Here is a 27,934-nt window from a genome sequence, read left to right on the forward strand (position 1 = left end):
GCGGCCGAGTACCGGTACGCCGTGCCTGGGTCAGAGAACGGATCTGCAGGACGCCGTGACGATGGTGCGCCGGAAGAAGTAACGCCGAATTGGCGTTGCTAATGATGTGTGTCCTGACATGGCACCGGGGGAGTGGCTGATGCATACAGGGGTGGACCAAAGGGGAGAGACGGTCTAGTGACGAAGCGCGAACCGTAGCTAAAAGGGGTGTAGAATTGGGCATGTGAAAACTACTGTAGTGTGGCAGTAGTAAGGAAACTGACTAGTGGGCCAATGAATAGCGCGTGGAAGGAGAGGAGAAGGTGGGGGACATGGGAAAAGGAAGTGTGTGTTGGGGGAGGGGAGAGAGGAGCAACAACCCTGGTACATATTGGGTGTTGGAGACTGTATAATTCAGGGGGATACTCAAGAACAGAGACTTGATCATTGCGGAGAACACACAGAGCAGTGATTATGACCGGAGCCTGTGTCACTGTGGATTACAGTTGTACAGTGGTATACCACTCATCAATCGTGTTGAGTCCTTGGTTGACAGAGTTACATCTGGTTATCCATTTGCATTCCCTCCTGTTAAGCAGGAGTTGGAGATTGCCACCTCTAGTAGGTCATGTAGGCTGGTCGATGACCTGCCAGATCATGTCCAGCTTGTGTTGTTTCTCGATGTAATGAGAGACCAATGGGGCGGACATGACTTCGCAGTGTATGTGGCTTTTATGTTGGATTATCCACTGTTTAACCATTTGTGTCGTTTGGCCGATGTAAATCAGATTACAGAGGCAAAGTATGGTGTAGATCACATTACAGGTTGGTGAATGTCCTCAATTTGTGTGTAATGTTATTGCATGTGAATTCCTTGGTGTTTACTGCGAGGCAGCACACCACACAGTTCTTGCATCTCTAGCGTCCAATGACAGGTGGGAGCCCCCTCACAGAGGTAATGGATGCCTGTTTCTGGGGTTTCGTGGGTGTTGGACTTGGCCCTTTTGGCAGGTTCACCCCAAAACATTTTACGTTTTCCTAGCGTTTTTCTGTAACCTGGTGTTGGTTATTTTAGGCCTCTGAGCACTTTAGCACTGGGGTCCAGTGTAAAGTGCGTGCGTTCTCTGTGTATATGTGGTGAGATGGGTCTGCCCTCCCATAGGAATGCATGGGGTATATGTGTGTTCTTGTTAGTTCCTGGTATGAGAGGAGTGCAGGGGTGATTTTAGTATGTGCAAACTCGTGAGAATAAATGCTGCGCAATGGTGTGCGCAGGTTTATGGTGACTGGTGGACAAATGCCACTTTTAGAAGTTGCCATTTCTGTGTACTGTGTGTCTGCCTGCCTGATGTGAATTGCATGTCTGACTTGTGATTGACAGGCGCTGGATGATGTGGGTGGCTCTAGGAGCCAGGATGGGCTGCCCAGTGGTGAATAGGGAGATCTGCATGTAGATGGGAGGGAGGAGTTGCACCTGGGACCTGAATAGGGCTGTGCCTTCCCTCCACAATGCTGGCTCCTCCCCCCTGTGGTGTGTCTGAGTACCTAGCCCCAACCTGACAATGGAGAGAGGAGCTGAGCACAACAAAGTGCTCCAAAGCTCCCCAAAGCCAGTTGGGTCTGGTTTTTCTGGTTTTTCCCTCAGCCCTGTGCTGTGATGCAAAGGGTTTTTCTAATACAAATTTAGGGGCTGTGTCCCCATAAAAATTGTTCAGTTCAAGTGCTATTCCTGCTGGGGCGTGCTGCTGCTGGGGCCCAGGGGGCTGCCATGAGGGCTTGCCTCCCTGGGCCCTGCATGGCCCCTTGATGCCTAAAATACTTTTTGGGACTTTTTTCTGATCCTCCAGGACTTTCAGGAGCTTGTCCCTAATTTTTCTGCCCTGAGAGCGCTGTAATTGTGCGTCCTTGTATTTTCCCCTCAGAAAGAGCATGGGGCTCCGGAGCGCTGGGCTGCTCAACTTGCTGGGGGAAATCCCGGCATGAGGGATTTCCCCGTAATGCCCCAAGCGGCAGGTGCCCACCCCGCTTCTTCCGCTATTTTTATAGTGGGTTTCTATCCCACATGGCCGCCTTGTTTTCAGATACTGCGCATGCCCACCACGCGTTTCCTGCCTGCGGGTGCCCACCCCGCATCGGAGTCCAAAGGGAGATCACCGCTGCGGCCGGGAGGAAGTCAGGCAACGTGGTGCCTGGAGTCGGGCAGGACTTCCGGTTTTGCGAGGAAGTCTCGCACACGCCGCGCTGGGGAGGAGAGGCCGGCGGGAAGTGTGGCGCGGGTCTCCCATGCATGAGGGAGAGCCCTGCGGTGGTGACCAAAGAGAAGAGAAGTCCCGGGTCCCATGAGGGGGCCCGGGTGAGGAACTGACGTGGCACCTTGTGATGCCAGTCCCGCAGAGCGCCGCAAGAGAAGTGCAGCATGGACCACCGGAGCCACGCTGGCTCCCTGTTGAAGTTCCGGTGCCAGGAGAGGGACCGGGCGACAAGCAGAGCAACCGGAAGCATTGCAGCAGACCGGAGGAGTCCCCACAGAGATCCGGTGAGTGGGGCCCCACCAGTTTTATAGTGGGTTTCCACCCCACATGGGCGCCTTGTTTTCAGATACTGAGTGTGCCCACCACGTGTTTTCTGCCTGCGGGTGCCCACCCCGCATCGGAGTCCAAAGGGAGATCACCGTTGTGGCCGCGCTGGGGAGAAGAGGCCGGCACGAAGTGTGGCGCGGGTCTCCCATGCATGAGGGAGAGCCCTGCGGTGGCGGCCAAACAGAAGAGAAGTCCCGGGTCCCAGGAGGGGGCCCGGGTGAGGGACTGACGCGGCACCTTGTGATGCCGGTCCCGCAGAGCGCTGCAAGAGAAGTGCAGCCTGACCACCGGAGCCGCGCTGGCTCCCTGTTGAAGTTCCGGTCCCAGGAGAGGGACCGGGCGAAGAGCAGAGGACCTGGAAGCATTGCAGGAGACCGGAGGTGTCCCCACAGAGATCCGGTGAGTGGGGCCTCTCCAGTGTCGGTGCCTGTTAAAGGCTCAGGGCTATCCCCTCATCCTGAGCGGCCCCGTCTGGTAGCAGGTCGCTCCTACGAGAGGGTATGTTTTGTTTTAAGAGCCAGTGCGCTCCTACTATGGGCTATTTGAGTTCAAGGGCCCCAGTGGGGGTCCTCGGGGGCCAGAGGAGCCCGTGTTCTCGAGGTGGTCAATCCCATGAGCAGGCCTGCCGTCGCGGACCGCTCCAACGAGAGGGGCAGTTCTTTTATGCATGAGAGGGCTCCTGAGTGCTGCAATTCTTTGGGGCAGATCGAGGCGCATTGTCTGCACCTGGGCGGTTCCACCCCAACAATGGTGGCATAGGTTGTAGTGGCACACGGGGTCCAGGGGGCACAGAGGTGCTGGGCCCCCTTTTTGCAGTGCCACAGCTGTAACGATGGCGCAGTTGGATTTAGGAGTCCCTGAGAGGGACAGACACGGTACAGTGGTACCAGGCCTCATTGGATATTTACAGCTGTCCAGCAAGTAGTGGGCCGCTGCACCGTTTAGGTCGTTTTTGACTTTGGGGGGACATGTCTGAGTCAGGAGTGAGATGCACTCCTTTGCCCCTGACACTCACAGCTGCGCAGCACTTAGTGCCAGCTGCACTGTTTAGGTTTGTGCAGTGGAGCAATTGAATTCCGCTGCTAGGCAGCGTGCCCTGAATTTTGTGACACAGGGCCTTTGAGCCCCTTATCTGAGATGGCCAGTTGGCCAGGGGGACTGGGAGGTAAATAGGGCACCAGGCCCTAATGTGATTTTTGTGCTAAAAGTATTTTGGTGCTAGGAAATGTAATTCATGTAGTATGTTTTACGCACCCTGTATTATATCTCTAACTGTGGTTTATGATTATGAGGTTGTTTTGCATATTATGGTTTATGCTAGTGAGATTATGTTTCACTGTGTGATTTATGCCCCTAATGTGAGTTATGCTTAGGAGGTTAGGGTCTAATGTGTTTAGACTTGTGAGATGATTGCATAATGTGTTTATGCTAGTGAGGTTGGCGCAGAATGTAATTCGCGCCTAATATGATACTGTGCATAAAGTATTTTATGTTACAGGCTGATGCTAAGTACAGTGATTACCAGTGTTTACTGGTTGTACGTTTATGTTCTGTTTTACTTTTACTAAGTTCACTTTGTGATGGTTCTGACATTGGTCCAGTGGGCCCTGTCAAGTGTATATAATCCCTTGTAGATATGACCTAGTGCCAGGTGGCATCATGTATATTATGTGTTTACTATATCTCCAATACTTGCAAAGCTTTCTTCTTTTCCGTAAAACTTACTCATTCTACTTGTTTTAAGGGGATTCTTCTCTACCGCCCCCCGGAATCCAGAACTAGCTTCCTTGCATCACTGAACCCACGACTCGAACCTATAGCCGCTGTACCATATTTTACTATCCTAGGAGATTTTAACTTTCATTTGGAAGCCAAAGAAGATGGGGACACCATCTCCCTCATACCAGAATTAGAGGCAGTGGGTCTCTCCCCAAAAAGTCGGAAATGCTACCCACTCGGCAGGTCATACGCTGGATGGAATCTTTACCAACGATGAGTCTATCACTATAAAATCCATCCTCCCCTAACTTGGTCAGATCACTGTCTAATTATGTTTAACATTCAGATGGTCACGGCCCCTCCACACCATTCTGAGTCACTGCCTAAGCCCTTTAAAGCGTGGAAAAGCATTAACACCAATCGCCTCAGAACGCAATTACATACTAATCAACCACCTACTGTCCAAGACTCGGAACAAGCAGCCATTAACTATAATGACTGGCTAACTAACACGTTCTTTACTTTAGTTCCTTTAAAATCTGTGTCCAAAAATAGGACCACTCCATCGGCCCCTTGGTTTTCCGAAACACTGCGCATAGAAAAAAAAAATGTAGGAACCTAGAAAGATGTTGGCGATGAGACTATGACAATCTCATTAAAGAACGTTACAAAGAAGCCTTGGCTAAATACAAACTTCTCATTTGCGCGGAAACCCATTTTAGTAATCAAATAATCTCTGCCAAAAGTTCTGTAAAACAACTCTTCCAGACAGTAGCCAACTTATCAGGAATAGCAACCAAACCAACTATACCTCCTTCCCAAACCCTCTGTAATCAATTGACAACTCACTTCGAGGAAAAAGTAACTCAAATCTATCACAACTTTGCCTCCGTTCACGGTACGTCAGTTATCACTGTTGCCAACATGACTAGCCACCCACCCTTGTCTGAATTCGCCCAAGTTTCCCAAGACCAAGTTGCAAAACTAATTCTCTCTACCAAATCAGGCTCCCCTGAAGATCCCTGCCCTCCATCAGTCCTCAAACTCGTTCCAGACATCATAGCCCCTACACTAACACACATCTGTAATTCTATGTTCGATTACCCGTCTGTTTGGAAACAGATAATGATCTAACCATTATTAAAAAAAAACACCCTGGACATTTCAGAGGTGAAAAACTATAGACCCATAGCGGCCCTTCCTTTTCCAGCAAAAATAATAGAAAAACGTATTAACGTACAATTGTCTCAATATATCGATGACAACAAACTTTTAGACTAATCACAATTTGGATTTCGGAAAGGTCATGGGACTGAAACTGCACTCATAAAAACAACTGATGAGATCAGAATCACTCTGGATGAAGGCGGTGCAGCAGTCCTGGTGTTGTTGGACCTCTCTGCCGCTTTTGTCACGGTCGATCATGCCACCTTGATCGACCGTGTCTCGTCCCTAGGCATTAAAAACACTGCAAAAACTCTGCTAGCCTCTTTTCTTACTATTCGGACTCAATCAGTTGCCCTCGGCAATTTTTCTTCCCCCTCCTTCATTCTCCCATGTGGGGTCCCACAAGGCTCATCCTTAAGTCCGACACTATTTAATATATCCGTGTCGGACCTAGCACAGATTATCACAGCATTCGGGAGGGGGTTACCCTCCTACGCCGACGACACCCAACTTGTGCTGTTGGTGCATAAGGATGGCGGAGTAGTGGCAGCAAGCTTCCAAGAGGGAATGTTAGCTATCAGCTCCTGGATAGCACATAACTGCCTAAGACTTAACTCAGAAAAAACAGAAGTCATGACCTTTGGAAATCTCTCTCCCATTTGGTCATCTATCTGGTGGCCTGAGGAGTTAGGATCTCCTCCCTGACCAGTCACCAAGGTTAGAAACTTAGGAGTAATCTTTGACGATAAACACTCTTTTCTGCCTCATGTTAACTCTATTGTTTCTTCATCATTCCACACTTTAAAGATGATAACTAAAATTACACCGTGGCTTCCCGACAATGCAAGTAAGACACTAATAAGCACATTAGTAATGTCAAAAACGGATTACTGTCATGCCCTCCTCTTAAACGCCCAGGAAAAAGTAATAAGAAAGCTCCAGCTGGTGCAGAATGCTGCCGCAAGAATCATATCAGGCACACCTAAATTCAGTTCAGTAACAAAAGTCCTTAATCAGCTACATTGGTTGCCCATAAGATTAACAGCCAAATTTAAGACTTTATGCATTGCCTTTAAGGCCACCCGAGATTTAGGACCAGGATATCTAAAAAAAGCTTTCTCTTTCTATAACCCTTCTCGATTCCTCCGCTCTGCTTCAGCTCTTCTTTTCCCTGTTCCCCGAACTAACAAGGCTTCATGGGGTGACAGAAGATTTCTGATCGCAATGGCCAAACTGTGGAACTCTCTTCCTCTTCACATTAAAACCAGCTCCTCTCTGCTTAGCTTCAGAAGAAATGTTAAAACCTGGCTCTTTACCAAATAAACTAACATGACCCTGTTGACCTCAGCGCCGAGACACCCAAGGGTATTTGGGCGCTCTATAAGTTGTTAAAATAAATAAATAAATAAAATAAATACTATTCTAATGTGTTATGAGAATACAAAGGCTATTTTTTATATAACCTTGTGTGGAGTTCCTTTTGTAGTATGCCTGGGATGGTGTTGCTGTGTGCATGCGCAAATGCTTTACACATGGCCTCCGGGATAAACCTGACTGCTCGTGCTAAGCTACCAAGGGGATGAGCAGGGGTTATCTTGGCGTGTAACTCCCTTGCCCTGACTAGAGTGGTGGTCTCTGCCTGGCTTGGGCGCAAGCCTTAGCCAACCAGAGATCCCATTTCTAACAGTGGGCCATGTAATGGCATGGACTAAATGATTGGATAGATTCTCACCTCTCTTATATGAGAAAGGGGGGTTGTAGGAAGGGTTCATGAATCCTGAGTACCGGCCAGTCCTTCTTGATGATCTTGCTGACCTGATTGCTGCAACAGCTAAAGGTGGTGACAAAGGGGATCCTGGTATTTTCCTGTCATTTGTGAGGCGTGAGGAGATGTTCACGATGGCAGTACCATGCTCTTTTGCGTGCTCTGGACACCAAACAGGGAGGGTATCCTCTATGGAGGAGCTTGTCTGATAGTATGGCGGCCTCCCGAATCCCCTTTGTCACCACCTTCTTACAACCCCACCTTTTCTCATATAAGAGAGGTGAGAATCTATCCAATCATTAGGTCCATGCCATTACATGGCCCACGACACCCAAGAACCAGGCATCCATTACCTCTGCGTGGGGGCTCCTCCTGTCATCGGACACTACAGATGCCAGAACTGTGTGGTGTGCTGCTTCACAGTGAACACCAAGGAAATCACATACAATAACATTAGGCACAAATTGAGGACAGTCACCAACTGTAGATCCTGTAAGTGATCTACGCCATACTTTGCCCCTGTAATCTGGTTTACATCGGCCAAACAACACAAATGGTTAAACAGCGGATACTCCAACATAAAATCCGCATACACTGCAAAGTCATGAGCGCCCCATTGGTCTCTCATTACATCGAGAAACAACACAACGAGCTGGATATGATCTGGCAGGTCATTGACCAGCCTACATTACCTACCAGAGCCGGAAATCTCCAACTCCCGCTTAACAGGAGTGAATACAAATGGATAACCAGATGTAATTCTGTCAACTAGGGACTCAACATGATTGATGAGTGGAATAACACTGTACAACTGTAATCCACAGTGACACTGGCTCCGGCCATAATCACCACTCTGTGTCCTCCACAATGATCAACCCTCTGTTCTTGAGTATCCCCCTGAATTATACAGTCTCCAACACCCGATATGTACTGAGGTTGTTGTGAACTTGATGTAACTATATTGGCATAATTACTGATTTACACTTTATTTTTTCTTTGTTTTTGTGCCTTTTTCCCTAATTTGCTCTCTCCTCCCGACTTTAGTTACTCCCAGTGCTCCTGCCTCCTCTCCCCCTTTCCCAACACACCCTTACTTTTCCCATGTCCCCCACCTTCTCCTCTCCTTCCACGCGCTATTCATTGGCCCACTAGTCAGTATTCTTACTACTGTCATGCTACAGTAGTTTTCACATGCCCAATTCTACACCCCTTTTAGCTACGGTTCGTGCTTCATCGCTAGACCGACTCCCCTGTGGTCCGCCCTCGTTGCTATAGACGCGCATCAGCCACGCCCCCAGTGCCATGTCAGGACACACATCACTGGCAACGACAATTCGGCGTTACTTCTTCCAGCGCACCATCGTCAGCTTCCCCCAGCTGATCACTACGTGACGGCGTCCTGCGGATCCGCACAGCGCACCGGTACTCGGCCGTCTCTGGCTGCTTCTTAATTCATCGGGTAAGAGTCCTCGGTTCTCCACACTCACATACCCCCTCTAGACCACCCTCCTTGTTGCATCATGTTCATTGCCTCTTTCCCTTTTAGGAACTGCATCTTTGACCGTTGTTAATTTCCCAGTCCGGTACTGGTCCAACGGGGATCCATCCTGGGCCCCTACCAGATCTCCTCTTGGATTCCTACTGGTAAGCCGAGTACCTCCGCTTTGTACCACCCTTCGGATCCCTCCCGGTGATCCGGATTCAAATTTCTCTCTCTAGCAGTGGCCCATTCTGTTTCAGCCCCGCCTGCTCCTGGATTCTTTGGCAGGTCACCTGTGACCCTTCTTCTTTCCAGCCACAACCACCCCCAGATCTCCCCTGACCGGACTGCGCCATTTCTCTCTTCACGTCCAATTTGCAGTCTCTCCGGCTGATGGACCTTCCCTCCTTGCACTTCACCCCCGGTGAGTGCCTTGTCCTGTTCAGACCCTTCCCTCCCTCCTCGCAATTCCTCCCTGCCCCTCTTCTCCCCCTGCCTTTTCCTTTCCAACTCCACCCTCCCCGTCCCCCACTCCCAACCCTTCTTTCCCTCCGCCGCCGCCTCACCCTGCCCCATACCTCAATTTTCAGTTTCTCCCCCTTTCTGTACAGCACCTTCATTCAGGAACCTAGGGCTAGATGTAGGTAATTCTATTTTACCACTTCCTAAATACCGAATTTTACTGATTCGGTATTTAAGAAGTGGTAAAATAGAGGGGGGGGGATATAGGTAACACAGACTCGGTAAATACCGAATCGTTAAGATTCGGTATTTACCGATTCTGTAAATACCGATTCGGTAATGCCCATTGATTCCTATGGGCATTGAAGCCCATAGGAATCAATGGGCATTACTGAATCGGTATTTACCGATTCGGTAAATACCGATTCCAGCAAGGGTGCAGGGGGTGTCACTTTTACACCCTCTAGCACCCCAAAGACGGGCATGTGTGCCATGTGGCACACAGACATGCCCTAAGAGCATGTCTGTCTGTCACATGGCTAGGTGTGCATGCACACATGTGCATGCACACCTGGATTCGGTATTTTACCACCTAATTGGATTGGGTGGTAAAATACCGAATCTGTAGGTCCTTTGGGACTCAGAAGAGTCCCACCTACATCTGGGATTTACCGAATCGGCAAAAATACCAATTCGGTATTTTACAGAATCGGTAAATTTACCGAATCGGTAAATTTACCGAATCTGTAAAATGTTGCCCCTACATCCCAAATACCCATTTACCGGTCGGTAACGGCCGAAATCGGTCGTTACCGGTCGATAAATGGCCTCCTACATCTGGCCCTTAGTCCTGATGATGATCCTCAATCGATAGGATCGAAACGCCGTCGACATACCAGCGCAACCTCCGGTGCCTTTTCTCTGTGGTTCTCTAGAATGTTACAAATTCATAAAAGTTGATGTAAATAATTAATTACGAACCACAAGTGCCCATGTATATATTTTTGTCACTTCTCACTCTGCGCCATTGCTGTTTTTCTTCATTTGTCACCTGCGCCGTTCACCTCGGAGCGTCACGAGCACTTGCGTGTGCAAAGTTTTTGGATTACCTATGCAACAATTACTTACAATACTGCTACAACTGTCTCCAATTTCCATAACCCTTGTCTTTACCTTTTAGAATATATGATGGCTTTGGCACATCTAAAAATCTTTGTTGAGTGTCCCTGTTTTGTGTTTCCAGCAATGTTTTTTGCATGTTTTATAATCAGCCTTTTTCAATAATACCGGTTAAGATATTGTTGGTTGTTTATACTTCCTCACCCAGATCTCGACCCAGTCTATGGGTGCACTCCTGTTGTGTTTACTAATACTTTCAGATTAACACAACATCATCAATACAAAGGGGTCCATTACGATGTCGGGCAGTTTGCTTCCGCCAGGCTGGCGGAGGCAAACCGCCCAACATCGCAAGCCCAAATCCCCCCCGCCATATTAGGATGGCGGAGGGGAAGGCAGCGGTGAAAAACACCGCCTGCCTGTTTTCCGCCCCGGTCGCCTTGCGGCCGGGGTGGAAAACGAGTAACATGGAGGCGGTGTCTGTTAGACACCGCCCGCCATATTACTATGGGCATTTTTCAATGCCTTTCCGTGGCGGCAAGGCATGCGGTGTTCACTCTGGGGCCCCCTGTGGGCCCCCAGAGTGAAGGCCAAAGGGGGGTGGCACACGGGGGGGGGGTATGTGGCGTGCGCATCCTAATGGCAATGTCGGGACCCCCGCCCTTTCGGCGGACGGTCCTGATTTCCGCTAGCCCGCCATCCTAATGTGGCCCAAAGTCTTCATAACCAAATGCTGGATGAGAGCTTTTTTTATTAACCTTTTTAGCGTCAGACCACAGGTGTTCTGCTAGGCCCCGCGGTCAGTATAGTTAGATTGTCCTTCCTCTGGAGGACTATTGTGATGAGTCTGTGGTTCATGACACCATTCAAAAGAAGGTCGGTGTACAAGGAATTGATAATTCTGTGGAACTCAACACAAAGGTGAATGGAAAGGACGCAGTTCAATGGATGAAGCTCTCCTTACTAAGTAATACAAACATTCCAAAGGCCAGCAGTCTAGCAGCTTGGAGCAGAAATGACAGATATCTAATCTTGGTGTAAACATACACTGGCCTACGTCTGTGTCACTGTCATGTTGTCCTCTTGATTGTTAGGGCACCTCAAAGTCACTTGTCTTGAGTTCGCTGTAGCTTCTACAGGTGAATGAGTTCAGTCAGCTAGATGCATCACCTTTTTACCAGAAGTCAACTGTAGTTCATGTGCTGTTCATCACAATACTGACTGAACGTGATTGCTGTTTTCACCCCTTCTGGCCCACAGCTAAGGCAACTACGAGAGAAGAAGAAGCCGATATTCTGTGCTGATGTCTTCCTATCTGCTACCAAAGAACAAGATCTAGTTAATCACGAAACCAGACATTCTCCACACCTGCCTCCCACAGCCCCAAAGCTCTCATCACCAATGTCTCTCTGCAGCAATGGGGAATTAAGTACATATATGGAGCACAGTGGCTTTGGGGGAACCATGATGGTGCCTATGCCCACTCTGCCCTAATCTTGGACCCCAGGATTCCTGTAGGACCAATACTTGGCAAGATGTGATGAGTTGCTCTGTAAATATGTGTCTGCCATCCCGTTCCAGTAGGCAGTGCCCTAGTAATTGAGTAAAACGCAGAGGAAGCCGATCTTCCCAAGTGAGGGGAATAGTCCACAAGCAGTAGAACAACAGCTTCCCTGGGTGAGCTTCCACTGTCCTCACTGCTGTTTCATATTTCAAGCTGTGCACCAAACATGTTTCAAGCTGTGTGTTAGACTTGACATCTTTTGGCGTGTTTCCCCTGAGTTTTTGCTTTCTGACCTCCTGGTTATGACTCTGTTTTTGCTGGTGTGATGATTCTGCGCACTTCTCTCACTGCTGTTCAGTGGTAAAGTGCAAGTGCTCCGGATATAAATTGTGTTATGGATTGATATTTAAATTATTGGCTTATCTGATTTATGTGTCAGTCCCTTGTAAAGTGCACTGGGAGTGCCAGGGCCTATAAATCAAATAATGTTGGTGGGCTGCAGCACCTCGCAAAACAGGCCGTAAAGTGTAACTCCGGCCTGCCATTGCAGAGCCTGTGCGCAGACTTGGGCTGCCATGTCGACTTGGCAAGTGCATACACTTGCAAGGCCCTAAACCTTCCCTTTTCTACATGTGAGTCACCCCTAAGGTAGGCCCAAGGTACCCCCCATCGGCAGCGTGCATTGTATGTGAAAGGTAGGACATGCCTTGGTGTGTGTTGCATGTCCTGATAGTGAATTACAGCCTACTTCGTTTTTCACTATTGCAAGGCTCTCTGTTCCCCATAGGTCAGAGTGGGCAGTTTGATTATAACATTCTATAATCCTTACTGACTCAGGGAACATGGTAGATATTCGAGTTTAGTATGCCTGAACTCAGAATGAGAAAATGCATCTTTTAGTGAAGTTGGGTTTAACATTCTGTGTTTGAAAATACCACTTTAAAAAGTAAGTATTTTCTGACCTAACCATCCAGACTGCCTCTGCTTGCTTGTGTATTGTCTGTCTGGTTTATGAATGACAGGGGCTGGGGGAGACACCAGGAGACCGGGTGAGTCAGCACAGCACTAAATAGGCACATCTACACATAGATGTGTGGGAGGAGTAGCACCTGGGTCTGAATAGGGCTGGGCTTGTCTTCCACAATGCTAGTCCACCTCTTGTGGTACGTCTGAGGACCCTGGCCCACACTGACAAAGTAAGAAGGTGTACACTGGCAGAATGCACCCCAAACTGGTTTCAACTAAGTCCAGGCCCCTCTGCCTTCAGAGGACAAATGAATTGCTGGTATAAATATTGGGTCCCAGACCTCAAGACTTTAGAACTCGCTGGAATCAAGGAACCTGCCAAGAAGAAGAACTGGAAGAGCTGCCAGGAGTAGTGCTGCCCCTTTGCTGTGTTGTTGATTTGTTGGGGTGGCCTGCAGCTGCTGCTGCTGCCTTGGGCAGTGAAAGGACTGGACTGAACTTTCTCTACTTGTGCTGAGTATCTCCAAGGGCCTGAAACTGAGCTGGCCTCCTGTTAAGAAATCACAGGGACTGCATAGACTTCACCAACCTCTGGGTATCGCTACTGGAACCTCTGTTTCAGTTGCCAGAGAGAAGGGGGAACCGCGACCGACTCCGTCATCCAACTCCCTTGTCGGCCTTGTGTCCTGAAGGTACCACTGGCCGCACCACCACGCCCTACACCGCATGCCTTGGTCTCACCGATGCCGTCTGCACTATTGTCACCGAGCCACTGCCTGCACCGCATCAAGAGGCACCGCAACCCACACCGCCTCGCTTCACTTCGCTGGCCTGGTCTCACTGACCCAGTCACCGCTGGCTCAACACCTGTGACCACCTCGTCATGCACCCCTGTCCGGCTCAGCCAGCACCAATTCCCACCAACCGGCTCTGTCGCTTGCATCGTAACCTGACAGCACCACATCGAGCACCGTCTCACCCTGCACTGCGTGCCTTGGTCTCACCGATGCCGTCTGCACGATCGTCACCGAACTGCTGCCTGCACCACATCAAGAGGACACCGCGCCCTGCACCGCTTTCACTTTGCACCGTAACCGCGATGGATGCCACGACCAGCTCTGTCACCTGCACCGCAACCTGCCAGCACTGCATCGAGCACAGTCTCGCTCTGCACCGCAAGTCTTGGTCTCACTGATGCCGTCTGGACGATTGTCACCGAGCCACTACTCGCACCGCATCGAGAGGCACCGCACCCCGCACCACTTCCACTTTGCAATGCAACTGCAATGGATGCCAAGACCGACTCGCACATGCGTGTGAGCTGCACTAAGAAAGGTACTATTAATGAATCTGTTCACGCTGTTGCTGTTCTGTACCGACGCGGTCAGTTGGAACTGCGAGACTCAGTTGTTTTCAGCATCACGGAAGGCTCGGACCGAGCTACCGACTCGTATGAACTATGTTTTCAACGTATTTTTGCAATTTAAAGACTTCTTGCAAATCAACTATTTTTAAAGTACTCTATGGTGGATTTGTATCGTATTTGGTCTTGTTTAAAGTATATAACAATATTGGATATTTTTCTAAACTGGTGTGGTGTCCTTTGGTAGTACTTACACTGTATTACTGTTGGTTATGTGCAAATGCTTTACACACTGCCTCTGAGATAAGCTTGACTGCTCGTGCCAAGCTACCAAGGGGGTGAGGAGGGGTTATTTTAGGGGTGTAACTCCCTTCACCTGACTAGAGTGATGGTTTGTGCCTGGCTTTGGTGCAAACCTTAGGCAACCAGAAATCCCATTTCTAACATTGGTTGTCAGCGGTGAGGAAAGGACTTGTGTTTGCACTTGACTTACAGTGATTGGTGTGCACTGCTACCGTATCGCAGACCAGTACGTACCACATACTGTTCTTTTTTCTTTTTGGCCTATTTTTGATCTTGCCAGTTTGAACTTGCTACATCAACATGCCTGAATCTAGAGCATCATCAATTGTATCAATGGAAATTACCTTTGAGGAGGATAGGTTGGAATCCTACAATGTAAAGGAATTGAAAAACATTTGCAAAATCCTGAAAGTTTAGGTCAGAGGCCTCACCAGGAAGGAGGAGCTACAAAAGGTGCTGAGGGCCTGGGTAGCAGCCAGCCATGCCAGTGGGTAATCTGATGATCTCAGTGGAGAGGCAGAGGAGCCTGTACCTAGGGTGGATGTGCTTTTCGGAGGGGGGAACCCTCCAGGCAAGGCAGCAGTAGCTTGTCCCCAGAGGAGTTGGAGGACAGGCGTGAAGCAAAGAAGTTTGAGTTGGAGAAACTCAGAATAGAAAGTGAGAGGGAAGACAAAAGAATAGCCATGGAGGAAAGGAAGATGATATTAGATCATGAGAGAATCATCAAGGAGCTGGAGCTAAAGAGTAGAACCGGCTCAGATGGTGGCATCAACTCTTCAGCACACACAGACAGGATTTTACACATCCCCAAGAATGTAGGTAAAGAGTACTAAAAGGGGGATGACATACAAAAGTGGTTTAAAGGGTAAGAGTCGCCTATTCGTATGAATGGGATCCCTGAAAGGAACTGGGGGGCAGGGTTGTGGCCTCTCTTTCTAGAAGAAGCTAGGGATACTTTGATAGCTTTGGGTAAGGGACAGGACCTCACCTATGTTGACATGAAAGACGCTCTCCTCACTAGGTATGGACTCACTCCTGAAAAGTACAGGGATCAGTTTAGGTCCAGTAGAAAGTCTGATGCAAACACTTGGTTGGAATGTATAGATATGTTTTGTAGGTCGCTGGATGGGTGGGTGAAGGGCAGTAATGTAATAGATTTTCAGGGGCTTTACAATTTGATTGCATGGGAGCACTTGTATAGTCTATGTTTTGCAGATCTGCGCCAGTACCTAGTTGATAGTAGGCTGACTGACCCCAGGAAGCGTGCTATGGAGGCAGACCACTGGGTGAGTACCAGGGTCCACAAGAAAGCGTTTGGGGGAGACTCAATCAAAGGTGGGCAGGTTCCCAAGCAGAAAAGTGGGGGGGACAAGGGTAAAGCACCAGAGTTCTCTAAAGAGCTCCAAACTAGTACCCAGGGTAGAGGTTCCCAGCCCCCAGGTGATAAGAAGAAAGGGATCGCTACAGGAAAGCCTGCTGAGACCGACCCCACAAGTGTTTTGCATGGGACCAGGTGGGTCACTTGAAGGGGGACCCCAGATGCCCAAAGGGGACACAGCCACCCACCGGTGGGTAGTCCAAGGTGTTGGCTAGTATAGCACTTAGGGAGGAGGGGTGCCCACAGGAGGGTGGGGTCCCGCAGAAATTACCCTTGTCTCACTAGGGGACAGTGAGATGGTCCCAGGAAACCAGGTGCCCCCTAACACCAAGAAATATAGCACCTGGGTGACCATCAATGGGAAAAGGGTAGAGGCTCTCAGAGACACTTGAGCCAGTGTGACCTCAGTCCGGTGTCACCTGGTCTCTGAGAAGCAGGTAGTCCCAGGGGCATTCCACCAAGTAGTTGATGTAGACAACTGTGACCGCCAGTGAATGGTGGCGCAGGATCCCTTTGAATGGGGGTGTGGGTCTCGGGTCCCTTGAGGGTGGTTGTGAGCCCTGCCATGCCTGTAGATTGTCTGCTAGGTAATGACCTGGAGCAGTCCTTATGAAAGGATGTTGAGCTCAGGTCTCTCTTGGAGATGCTTGGACTGCCAGAGTGGGCATGTGTGTCTACTCGGTTAATGGCAGCCAGAAAGGGTGATCAAGAGGACTTTGAGCCTGAAACAGTGGCCCAAGTCTATGCCAAGAGAAAGGGCAGCAGTCACGGGAAACCAGCCCTTGAAGTTCCCACGGACCGGGATGAGGCGGACCTCGAGGGGGACGCCCCGGTGCATACAGGGGAGCAGGTAGCCGAACTGGGAGACATCACTGAGCTAACCCATTGGCAGCAAGAAGGGGGACCCACCAGGGAGGAATTCTGCAAGGAGCAGAAAGAGTGCCATACTCTGGAGGGTCTGCGGTGGCAGGCTGCAGACCAGGCAGCTGCTGATCAGTCCAGGTCACATCTGTTCTACTGGGAGAATGGTCTCCTATACAGTGAGCCTAAGGTTGCTGAGCCTGGGTCAGCCTGTGCGCTGGTGGTACCCCAGCGCTTCAGGACTTTCCTACTGAGTCTGGCTCATGACTTGCCTTTGGCAGGACATTTGGGGCAGGATAAGAACTTTGACAGGATTGTCACCCACTTCTTTTGGCCTCAAATGCGAAGGCAGTCAGATGGACACTGCAGGTCTTGCCAAACTTGCCAGGCAAGTGGCAGGAGTGGGAGGAAGGTCAAAGCTCCTCGCCAACCTTTTCCTGTTGTTGGACACCCTTTTAAAGGGTAGAGATGGATATTGTGGGGCCACTGGATCCCACGAAAAAATTTGGGAAATGGGTACATCCTGATCTTGGTGGACCATGCCACCCGGTACCCGGAGGCAATCCCTCTCAGGACGACGGCGGCGCCAGTGGTGGGCCGGGCATTAATGGGGGTCTTTTCCCACGTGAGATTCCCCAGAGAGGTAGTTTCTGACAGGGTGACCAATTTCATATCCATGTATATGACATCCCTGTGGAAGGAGTGTGGTGTAACCTACAAGTTCACCACTCCTTCTAATTCTAATTTCTAATTTAAAACATTTGTAGAGCGCAACGTCCACCAAGCGGTTTCTTGGCGCTAACAAGGTCCGATTTACTGAGGATTACAGGGGTAAGCGAGTTTATAAAAGGAAGGCCTGTCTAAACAGGAACGTTTTAAGATCCTTTCGAAAAGAGGCATAGTGGGTGGAGAAACGTAGGTGATCAGGCAGAGAGTTCCACAAGGCAGGGGCCAAGGTGGAGAAATTGGCACCACCCCACTTTTTCCGCTTAAAACGGGGGGTTTGGAGGAAAGCTTTAGAGGAGGACCGGAGCTCTCTGGAGGGAACATAATCGCTAATCAGCGAAGAGATGAAGGCCGGGGCAGTGCCTTGCCGGGCCTGGAAGGTCATACAGGCGGTCTTAAAGAGGGAGCGCTCCCTGATAGGCAGCCAGTGGAGCTCCCTAAGAAGGGGGGAGGAGTGATGATAGCGTGGGAGACCGTAGATAAGCCGGGCCGCGTGGTTTTGCACCACCTGGAGCCTCCGTAAGCTGTATGCCGGAATGCCGTTATAAAGGGCATTGGCGTAATCCAGCCGTGAGATTACTAATGCGGCCATAATCAGTTTGAGAGCCTGGGGGGAAAAAAAACGGGAAACAGTGCGGATTGTTCGAAGGGTGAGGAAGCAAGAGGAGACTACGGAACTGATTTGGGAGTGAAGAGTGAGGTGACTGTTCATTTTCACTCCCAGTGTTTTTACTGTGGCTGAAGGAGTAGGGGCGGGACCAAGAGAGGGGGGCCAAAAGTGGGGGTTCCAGGGACTGGATGAACCACCAGTAAGAACCAACTCGGTCTTCTCCGGGTTCAATTTGAGGTGGTTGTGGTTCATCCAATCCCTGATGAAGGTCATAATGGACTGAAAGTTAGAAACAGAGAGAGAAGAAGAAGACAGATCGAAGATGAGCTGGAGGTCATCCGCATAATTAAATACAGTGACCTCCAGCTGCTGAAGAGCAAAAATAAGAGGGGAGATGTAAAGGTTAAAAAGTAAGGGGGAAAGGGAAGAACCCTGGGGGACACCATAAGTGACAGGGAGTGGGGTGGTCGTGAAGGCTCCCAACCGAACCGCCTGGGTACGGTCCCTCAGGAAGGAGGAAAGCCAAACCAGGGCTGTTCCCTGGATTCCGGCCGCCTTGACACGGGACAAAAGGATGTTATGGTCAACCGTGTCAAAAGCGGCGGAGAGGTCCAGGAGCACCAGCGCCTGGTATTGGTTGTGATCCATTCCCTTCCTGAGTTCATCAAGGACCGATACCACGACTGATTCGGTCGAGTGCCTGGGACGAAAGCCAGCCTGGCGGGGAGCCAGCCCCCCATTTGCCTCTACGTGGGCACTGAGTACCGCGGTGACGTGGCGCTCTAGTACCTTGGCTAAATAGGGCAGTAGGGAGATGGGGCGATAATTGGCTGAGATGGTTGGGTCCGCGCCAGGCTTCTTCAGTATGGGCACTATGGTGGCAGATTTGAGTGCGGGTGTCACGACTCCCTGGGCCAAGGAGTTGTTCAGGACAGTGACAGGGGGTTCAGGGCAGCAGGAATAAATTTGCTGCAGAATGCGTGCAGGGCAGACATCTGCAGGGGAGCCCGATTTAACCTTAGGGAGAATATCCAAGAAGGCTTCCTGGGTAAGGGGGGGAATAGAGGTAAGACAACTTGGGACGGTCGGAGGGGGAAGATCGATAAAGGCAGATGAAGGGGGAGGGATATTAGCCTTGATGGTAATGATCTTGTCTAGGAAATATGAATTGAGTTGGGTACATAAAGACTGGGATGGGGGAATTTGGGGTGAGGCTCTGTCAGAGAAGGCTAGATCATTCACAATGTTGAAGATCTCCCTGGGCTTGTTTTCGGCTGACGTGATTTTGGCGGAAAAATAGGCGGTTTTGGCATCAAGGATTGCCGTTTTATATTTGGCAAGTGCAGAGAGGTAGAGGGTTTTTAATAAAGGACAATATTCCTTCCTCCAGTGTCTCTCCAGTGTCTCTCTGCTTGACGAACGGTCAATTTAAGTTCTTTTAAGTTGCCATCAAACCATCTATTTGAATCCTTAGGCCGGCGGATGGAAATACGGCGCAAGGGGGCTTCAGAGTCACAGCCTCTGGCTAGCCAGGCATTAATTGCCACGGCTTGAGAGTTTGACGAGAGGCCGACAAGGGTTGGAGGGGAATTCCGGAGCAGGGTGGTCAGAGGGGGGAGGTCAACTCTGTTCCAATTTCTAGCCCATGTGTTTTTGGGGCGTGGGATTTTCGGGGCTGGTTCAATTAAGATGAAGAAGGAAATGAGGTCATGATCCGACCAGGGGCAGGGAGAGACAGTCAAATTGAGAGGTTAAGGGACCATACCTGGTCGAGAATGTGGCCGTGAGAATGGGTGGGAACCGAAATATGCGGCACCAAGTTCAGGGAGAGCAGAGAATCTGTGAATTCCTTCGAAGTGGCACACTCGGAAGGGTCGGAAGGCCAATAATTAAAATCACCGAGGACCAGGATTGAGGCGTAGTTGACCACCAGGGTGGCCAATAGGTCCTGGAACGCAGGAAGGAATAGGGGCGAAGGCTGGGGTGGGCGATATATCAAGAGGCAAGTGATGGGAGGAGAGAAATAAAGGGATCGGGCAACAAGGAATTCAGAGGAGGGGATAGAGGAAGATGGAAGGATCTGAAAATTTAAGTCCGCCCGAGCAATCAATGCCACACCACCGCCTGTCCTGCCCGCCGGGCGGTCAGTGCGTAGGGCAACATAGGTAGGGGGAAGGGTGGCCAGGAGGACGGGGAGGGACGAGTCACAAAACCAGGTCTCGGTCAAGAGCAATAGATCCGGCTTCTCAGAGTCGAGGAGGACGGATAGCTCATGGTGGTGTTTGACCGCCGATCTGGTATTGAGTAAGATAACAGATAACTGAGGAGTAGAGGGGGGGGGATCAGATAAGGAGGGGCAAAGCAACGGTGGGGCCGGCAATGGCGGCAGCAGTATGGGGGTAGAAGAGGGAGTGAGTTTTAGCGATACAATGCGCTTTCCGATGGATTCAGAGAGTGGCCAATGGCCCTGGAGAGAGGTCAGCTCCTCAGAGGAGTAGCACATAAAATTGGCATGGGGACGTGCCCCTAGCCCCGTCCGGCCGCGGACGGGCGCAGACAGGCTCGCCTTAGGCGCGCCTTCGGCGCGCAAACGGCGCGCCCGCTGCGCACGTCCGCTGCGCGTCCTGGGGTTGCACATTGAAAAAGGAGATGGCTAGGGCGAGGAGGGGGCGTGGCCCAAGGGAAAGGTCTGGTGGAGAGATTCAACCAGACTTAAAAGGCATAATCAAGGGTCTAATAGAACCTATGAGGCGTAACTGGGACGTCCTCTTGCCATGCCTTCTCTTTCCATACAGGGAGGTACCTCAGAAGTCTCTTGGGTTCAGTCCCTTTGAGGTCCTGTATGGCCACCCTGTCAGAGGACCTCTGAGTTTGGTGAAGGAAGGCTGGGAGGCAGTTCCCAGGAAAACTCCCCAGGATGTGGTTAGTTACATGCTGGCCTTCAGAAACCAAACTGCCTGCTTCAGGAAACTCGCTCAGGTGAACCTGGAAGAAAGCAAGGAAGAAATGAAGAAGTGGTATGACCATAATTCCACTCCATTTGAGGTGGTGGAGCGCAAAAGTGACGTACCCTATCTGGTGGATTTGCGGGCTCCAAGGAACCCTTTGAGGGTCTCCACGTGAACCGCCTCAAGTCCCACTTCGAGAGGTCCGAAGTGAGTATGCTCTTGGCGACAGATGATCGGGTGGAGGAGGAGAGTGAGCCTCTACTTCATCTCCTGTCTAACAAGGAGCACGATGGATCAGTGGAGGGGGTAATCCTCTCCCCTACACTGACTCGAGGGCAGCAGGGGGACTGTCACCAGTTGTTGGGACAGTTCACCCCACCGTTCTCTCTCACCCCCGGTGTTACTCACTGGTGTACCCATGTCGTGGACACTGGTGACAGCCCTCCGGTCAAGCACAAGATTTACAGGTTGACTGACCGGGTCAGGGCCAGCATCAAGGAGAAGGTCTCTAAGATGTTGGCGTTAGGGGTGATTGAGCCCTCCAACAGTCCTTGGGCCAGCCCAATGGTCTTGGCCCCAAAGGCTGCTGCACCCGGTGCCACTGCAGAACTGGGGTTTTGTGTGGGCTACCGTTTGCTCAATGCTGTCACCAGGACTGACGGACACACCATTCCAAGAGCTGATGAGCTCATTGATTGGTTGGGAACTGCTCGGTTCCTCAGCACGTTTGACTTAATGTCTGGGCACTGGCAGATTGCCTTAACCGATGGGTCCAAGGAGAGGTCAGCATTATCGACCCCAGTAGGTCATTACCAGTTCTGGGTGATGCTCTTTGGGTTGAAGAATGCCCCTGCCACCTTTCAGAGGTTGGTCAATCAGGTGTTGGCTGGACTGGAGGATTTCAGTGCTGCCTACCTGGATGACATTGCCTTGTTCAGTTCCAGCTGGGAAGAACATTTACAGCACCTCGAGAAAGTGTTGAGGGATCTGCAAGGGGCAGGCCTCACGATCAAGGCCAGTAAGTGCCTGATCGGGAAGGATTCTGTGGTGTACTTGGGACACCAGGTAGGAAGCGGCCAGGTTTCGCCCCTACAACCCAAAATAGACACCATTCTAGTTTGGGAGCCCCCCAAGACCCAGACAAAGGTGAGAGCCTTCTTAGGTCTCACCCGCTACTATAGGGAATTTGTTAAGAGCTACGGTACCGTTCATTCCCCCTTAACAGAGCTGACTTCCAGGAAGCTGCCCAAGAAAGTGATCTGGACTGAGTCCTGCCAGAAAGCTTTTGATGCCCTGAAGGCAGCCAGGTGCACGGCGCCCATGCTCAAGGCACCTGACTTCTCCAAGGAATTTGTCGTGCAGACTGACGCTTCAGAGCATGGTGTGGGAGCGGTGCTCTCACAACTGAACCAAGAGAGCCTAGATCAGCCTGTAGTCTTCCTTAGCAGGAGACTACTCCCCAGGGAACAGAGGTGGAGTGCCATAGAAAGGGAAGCTTATGCTGTGGTCTGGGCGCTGAAGAAGCTGAGGCCATACCTGTTTGGGACTCACTTCTGGGTTCAGACCGACCACAGGCCCCTCAGATGGTTGATGCAAATGAGGGGTGAGAATCCAAAACTGCTGAGGTGATCCATTTCCCTACAGGGGATGGACATTACGATGGAATGCCGTCCTGGCACAGAACCTGCCAACGCAGATGGTCTGTCCAGGTTCTTCCGCCTTAGTGAAGAAAACTCCCTGGAGGTTGGGTAATTCACCCTACTTTAAGCTGAAGGGGACATGTGTTAGACTAGGCATCTTTTGGCGTGTTTCCCCTGAGTTTTTGCTTTCTGACCTCCTGGTTTTTACTCTGTTTTTGCTGGTGTGATGATTCTGCACACTTTTCTCACTCCTGTCCAGGGGTAAAGTGCAAGTGCTCTGGTTATAAAATGTGTTATTGATTGGTATTTCCATGATTGGCTTATTTGATTTATGTGTCAGTCCCTAGTAAAGTGCACTGCGAGTTCCAGGGCCTATAAATCAAATGCTGTTGGTGGGCTGCAGCACTGGATTGTGCCACCCACGCAAACAGCCTGTAAAGTGTACCTCAGGCCTGCCATTGCAGAGCCTGTGCGCAGGCTGGGAATGCCATGTCGACTTGGCACGTGCACACACTTGCAAGTCTCTAAACCTTCCCTTTGCTACATGTGAGTCACCTCTAAGGTAGGCCCAGGGTACCCCCATAGGCAGGGTGCATTGTATGTGAAAGGTAGGACATGCCCTGGTTTGTGTGGCATGTCCTGATAGTGAATTACAGCCCACTTCGTTTTTCACTATTGCAAGGCTCCCTGTTCCCCATAGGCCAGAGTGGGCAGTTTGATTATAACATCCTATAATCCTAACTGACTCAGGGAGCATGGTCGAAATTTGAGTTTTGTATGCCTGACCTCAGAATGAGAAAAAGCATCTTTTAGTGAAGTTGGTTTTAACATTCTGTGTTTGAAAATACCACTTTTAGAAAGTAAGCATTTTCTGACCTAACCATCCAGCCTGCCTCTGCTAGCTTGTGTATTGTATATCTGGTTTATGAGTGACAGGGGCTGGGGGAGACTCCAGGAGACAGGGTGAGTCAGCACAGTGCTGAATAGGCACATCTACGCTAGGTGGGTGGGAGGAGTAGCACCTGGGTCTGAACAGGGCTGGGCTTGCCTTCCACAATGCTAGCCCTACCTCCCGTGGTGCGCCTGAGGACCCTGGCCCACACTGACAAAGGAAGAAGGTGCACACTGCCAGAATGCACCCCAAACTGGTTTGAACTAGGTCCAGGCCCCTCTGCCTTCAGAGGACAAAGGAAATGCTGGTATAAATATCGGGGCCCAGACCCCAAGACTTTAGAACTCGCTGGAATCAAGGAACCTGCCAAGAAGGAGAGCTGGAATAGCTGCCAGGAGGATTGCTGCCCCTTAGCTGTGTTGTTGCTTTGTTGGGTTGGCCTGCAGCTGCTGCTTCTGCCTTGGGCAGTGAAAGGACTGGACTGAACTTTCTCTACTTGTTCTGAGTAGCTCCAAGGGCCTGAAACTGAGCTGGATTCCTGTTAAGAAATCTCAGGGACTGCAAAGACTTCACCAACCTCTGGGTATCGCTCCTGGAACCTGTTTCAGTTGCCACAGAGAAGGGGTAACCGCGACCGACTCCGTCATCCAACTCCCTTGCTGGCCTTGTGTCCTGAAGGCACAGCTGGCCGCACCGCCTCGCCCTACATCACTCGCCTTGGTCTCACCGACGCCGTCTGCACTATTGTCACCGAGCTGCTGCCTGCACCGCATCAAGAGGCACTGCAACCCGCACCGCCGCGCTTCACTTCGCTGGCCTGGTCTCACCGACACAGTCGCCGCTGGCTCAACACCTGTGACCACCTCGTCACGCACCGCTGTCCGGCTCGGCCAGCACCAATTCCCGCCAACCGTCTCTGTCGCTTGCATCGTAACCTCTCAGTCCCGCATCGAGCATGTCTCACCCGGCACTGAATGCCTTGGTCTCACGATACCGTCTGCACGATCATCACCGAGTTGCTGCCTGCACCGCATCAAGAGGACACCGCGCCCTGCACTGCTTCCACTTTGCACCATAACCGCGATGGATGCCACGACCGGCTCTGTCACCTGCCCGCAACCTACCAGCACTGCATCGAGCACAGTCTCGCCCTGCACCTCAAGTCTTGGTCTCACTGATGCCGTCTGGACGATTGTCACCGAGCCACTACTCGCACCGCATCGAGAGGCACCGCACCCTGCACCACTTCCACTTTGTAATGCAACTGCGACGGATGCCAAGACCGACTCGTACATCCGTGTGAGTTTCACTAAGAAAGGTACTGTTAACGAATCTGTTCACGCTGTTGCTGGTCTGTACCGACGCGGTCAGTTGGAACTGCGAGACTCTGTTGTTTTCAGCATCGCGGTAGGTTTGGACCGAGTTACCGACTCGTATGAACTGTGTTTTCAACTTATTTTTGCAATTTAAAGACTTCTTGCAAATCAACTATTTTTAAAGTACTGTATGGTGGATTTCTATCGTATTTGGTCTTGTTTAAAGTATATAAAAATATTGGATATTTTTCTTAACTGGTGTGGTGTCCTTTGGTAGTGCTTACACTGTATTACTGTTGGTTATGTGCAAATGCTTCACACACTGCCTCTGAGATAAGCTTGACTGCTCGTGCCAAGCTACCATGGGGGTGAGCAGGGGTTATTTTAGGGGTGTAACTCCCTTATCCTGACTAGAGTGGTGGTTTCTGCCTTGCTTTGGTGCAAACCTTAGCCAACCAGAAATCCCATTTCTAACACTGTGCACCAAAAAAGTTGGTTTCTCTTTTGAATTATATTTTACTTTTCCCAATTATCTACACCATCTGATCACCATGTCTATTAAAGCTATTTTGCTGAGCTTACTGAAATATAAAGCGTATCTTTTTAGTTCCATGGTATAAAGATGCATGTGCCGATAATCCTGCAGTGCATGTATATTGAACCACAATATATAGTTGTTGTACACACATCGCCATACAATGTCCACTATAATCATATTCTGCAGACTTTTGAAAGCTGTTAAACTATGTTGCAGGGGTGACTGGAGCTTGTTTACTTTCACTGAATGGAATTCCATGAAGTTACATAAAAACTTCATGAGATTTCGCGGAGTTCCACCAATGGGCAGAAATATGCATGTCTCACTGCAATTTCGTGTCAATTATGCGAGCAGTGCTGAAAAATCAGTATGAAAAACACCATGTGGTGCGCATGAGCGCACAGCCATTTCGTGTTGATTTTTCTGCTGCTTGAGTAACATATACTCAAGCAGCAGCAAATCTACTAAAGAAGCAACCCTAAGACTGCGACTGCCCAGGTTAGAAAATGCCATTTGGCGACGCAAAATCTTGCACTCATTCTGGAGCCTTGGGGGAAAAAATTCCCTGATGTGATAATTGGCAGAATTTGGTTGGAACTCTGCGTCCCAAAAGTAAAGCAGATTTCCCAAATGCCAACAATTCCACATGTGGAATGAAACATTACACCTACCCGTACTCTACTTGACTGATGAACTTGTTGCATATTGTATTTACAGCATAAGTAAAATCTGATATGTATACATAGAACCGTGTCACTCTCTCTTGAAGGAAATTACAGCAATGGATGCGTTTTTCATGTCATGTCTTGAGGACTAAGCCTGGGTTTTCAAAGAGCAATTCGGTGAGATCCTTTATTAGCTCACAAACAGTTCCTTTCTCCACAAGTATCACAGAACTCCCTGCATGTTTTTTAATTTAAGATTTTTGTCAAGCGAAGAATTTTATGGACATCCTAGTGTTTTGCATCCAATAAGAGGAACACCAAATTCGAATAATAGCATCTGGTTAAGGAGAAACATGATAGAACAGTTTTAACCCTTCAGGTACATTCTGAAAAGGGGATTTTTAAGTGTTTCCAGAAGATCAGTAAATATGGATTGAGTCTGACTTCTTCAGATATGTGGTTCAAGAACCTTGGTTCTTGCTTCTGGATTTTTTATCATTAGGGATTTCAAGTAAGAGGCAGGACTTATCAAAGTAGGTTTTGCTTTTTAGATTTCAGCTTTACTAGCGTGAGAATGGGGAATTCACCTGACAGTAGTTATGCATTGATGATCACTCTGGCTGATATGGCGGCAGAGATAAATTTGAGAAGGTTCTTAAATATTTGCATTGCACGTGTCAAGTCATCCTGCCAAGCTGATAGACATAATCTGATTGTTTTTTTCATTGATAAGTAATTGGTTAATTGAGCAGTTTTGCATTTATATATAGTTATGATAATGATTTGAAACAATTTGTGATGTGGTTGTATCTGTTTCATTAAAAAATAGGTCGGAAACTCTTCAGCTTTTTTTCTGTAATTGAGTTTCACTGGGTTGGCTGCATGGACCACACTATTGAGTTTATTTTTAGGACCTGGATTTGGAAGGAAAATGCCTTTGCTTAATGTAAACAATGACCAGAAGGAGATGCAGAAGTACAAAGAATGATGCAAATGGATGTCATTCAAATGTCCACATTGAGATGATGTTCAATGAGATGATGAACCAACTGAAAACGATAAACTACATGAATTACCATGGTTTGATGACTGAGATTTGAAGTCTTGGTGGAAACATTTTATAAATGAAGTAGGCACATGCCTGTAGTAGCAGTCCACTTCACTCTACGTCACTATATTCTGCAACACTATACTCTATGCCACTCCATGCTACTGCATTCTACTCTGCAGCACTCTACTCTATTCCACTTCACTATATGCCACTGCATTCTAGTCTTCACAACTGTACTCTATGCCACTCTACACCACTGCACTCTGTACCAGTGCACTCTATGCCATGCTATAACTCTGCACCCTATGACACTTTAGGCTACACCACTGCACTCTACGCCACTGAACTCTACGCCACTCTTCTCTGCACTACTTCATTCTATGCCAATGCACTCTAAACCCCTCTAATCTACATCACTTCACTGTATGTCAATCTATACAACAGCACTCTGTGCCACCGCACTCTGCTCTGCACTACTGCACTCTAGTCCACACCACTGCACTCCACGACACTTTACTCTGCAACATTGCACTTTGCGCCAATGCACCACATGCAACTCTACTTTGTGCTACTGCACTCTATACAAATAAACTCTATGCCACTGCACTCTACATCACTCCATGGCACTGTACTCTATGCCACTTCACTCTGCCCAACTCTATGCCACTACACTCTCTCACACTCTACTCCACTATAATTTATGCCAGTACTATCTTTGACACTATATGTATGCCACTGAATCCTATGCCACTCCACTATATGCCACTGCATTCTACATCACTAAACTCTGCAACACTCTGCGCTGATGCCCTCTACATCAGTCCATTCTACTCTACGGCACTCTATTCGATGCCACTGCACTCTATGACACTGCACTTTATGCCATTGCATTCTACTCTGCAC

The sequence above is a fragment of the Lissotriton helveticus genome, chromosome 6 (genome assembly GCF_964261635.1).
Source record: "Lissotriton helveticus chromosome 6, aLisHel1.1, whole genome shotgun sequence".
In the NCBI taxonomy this organism is placed as follows: Eukaryota; Metazoa; Chordata; class Amphibia; order Caudata; family Salamandridae; genus Lissotriton; species Lissotriton helveticus.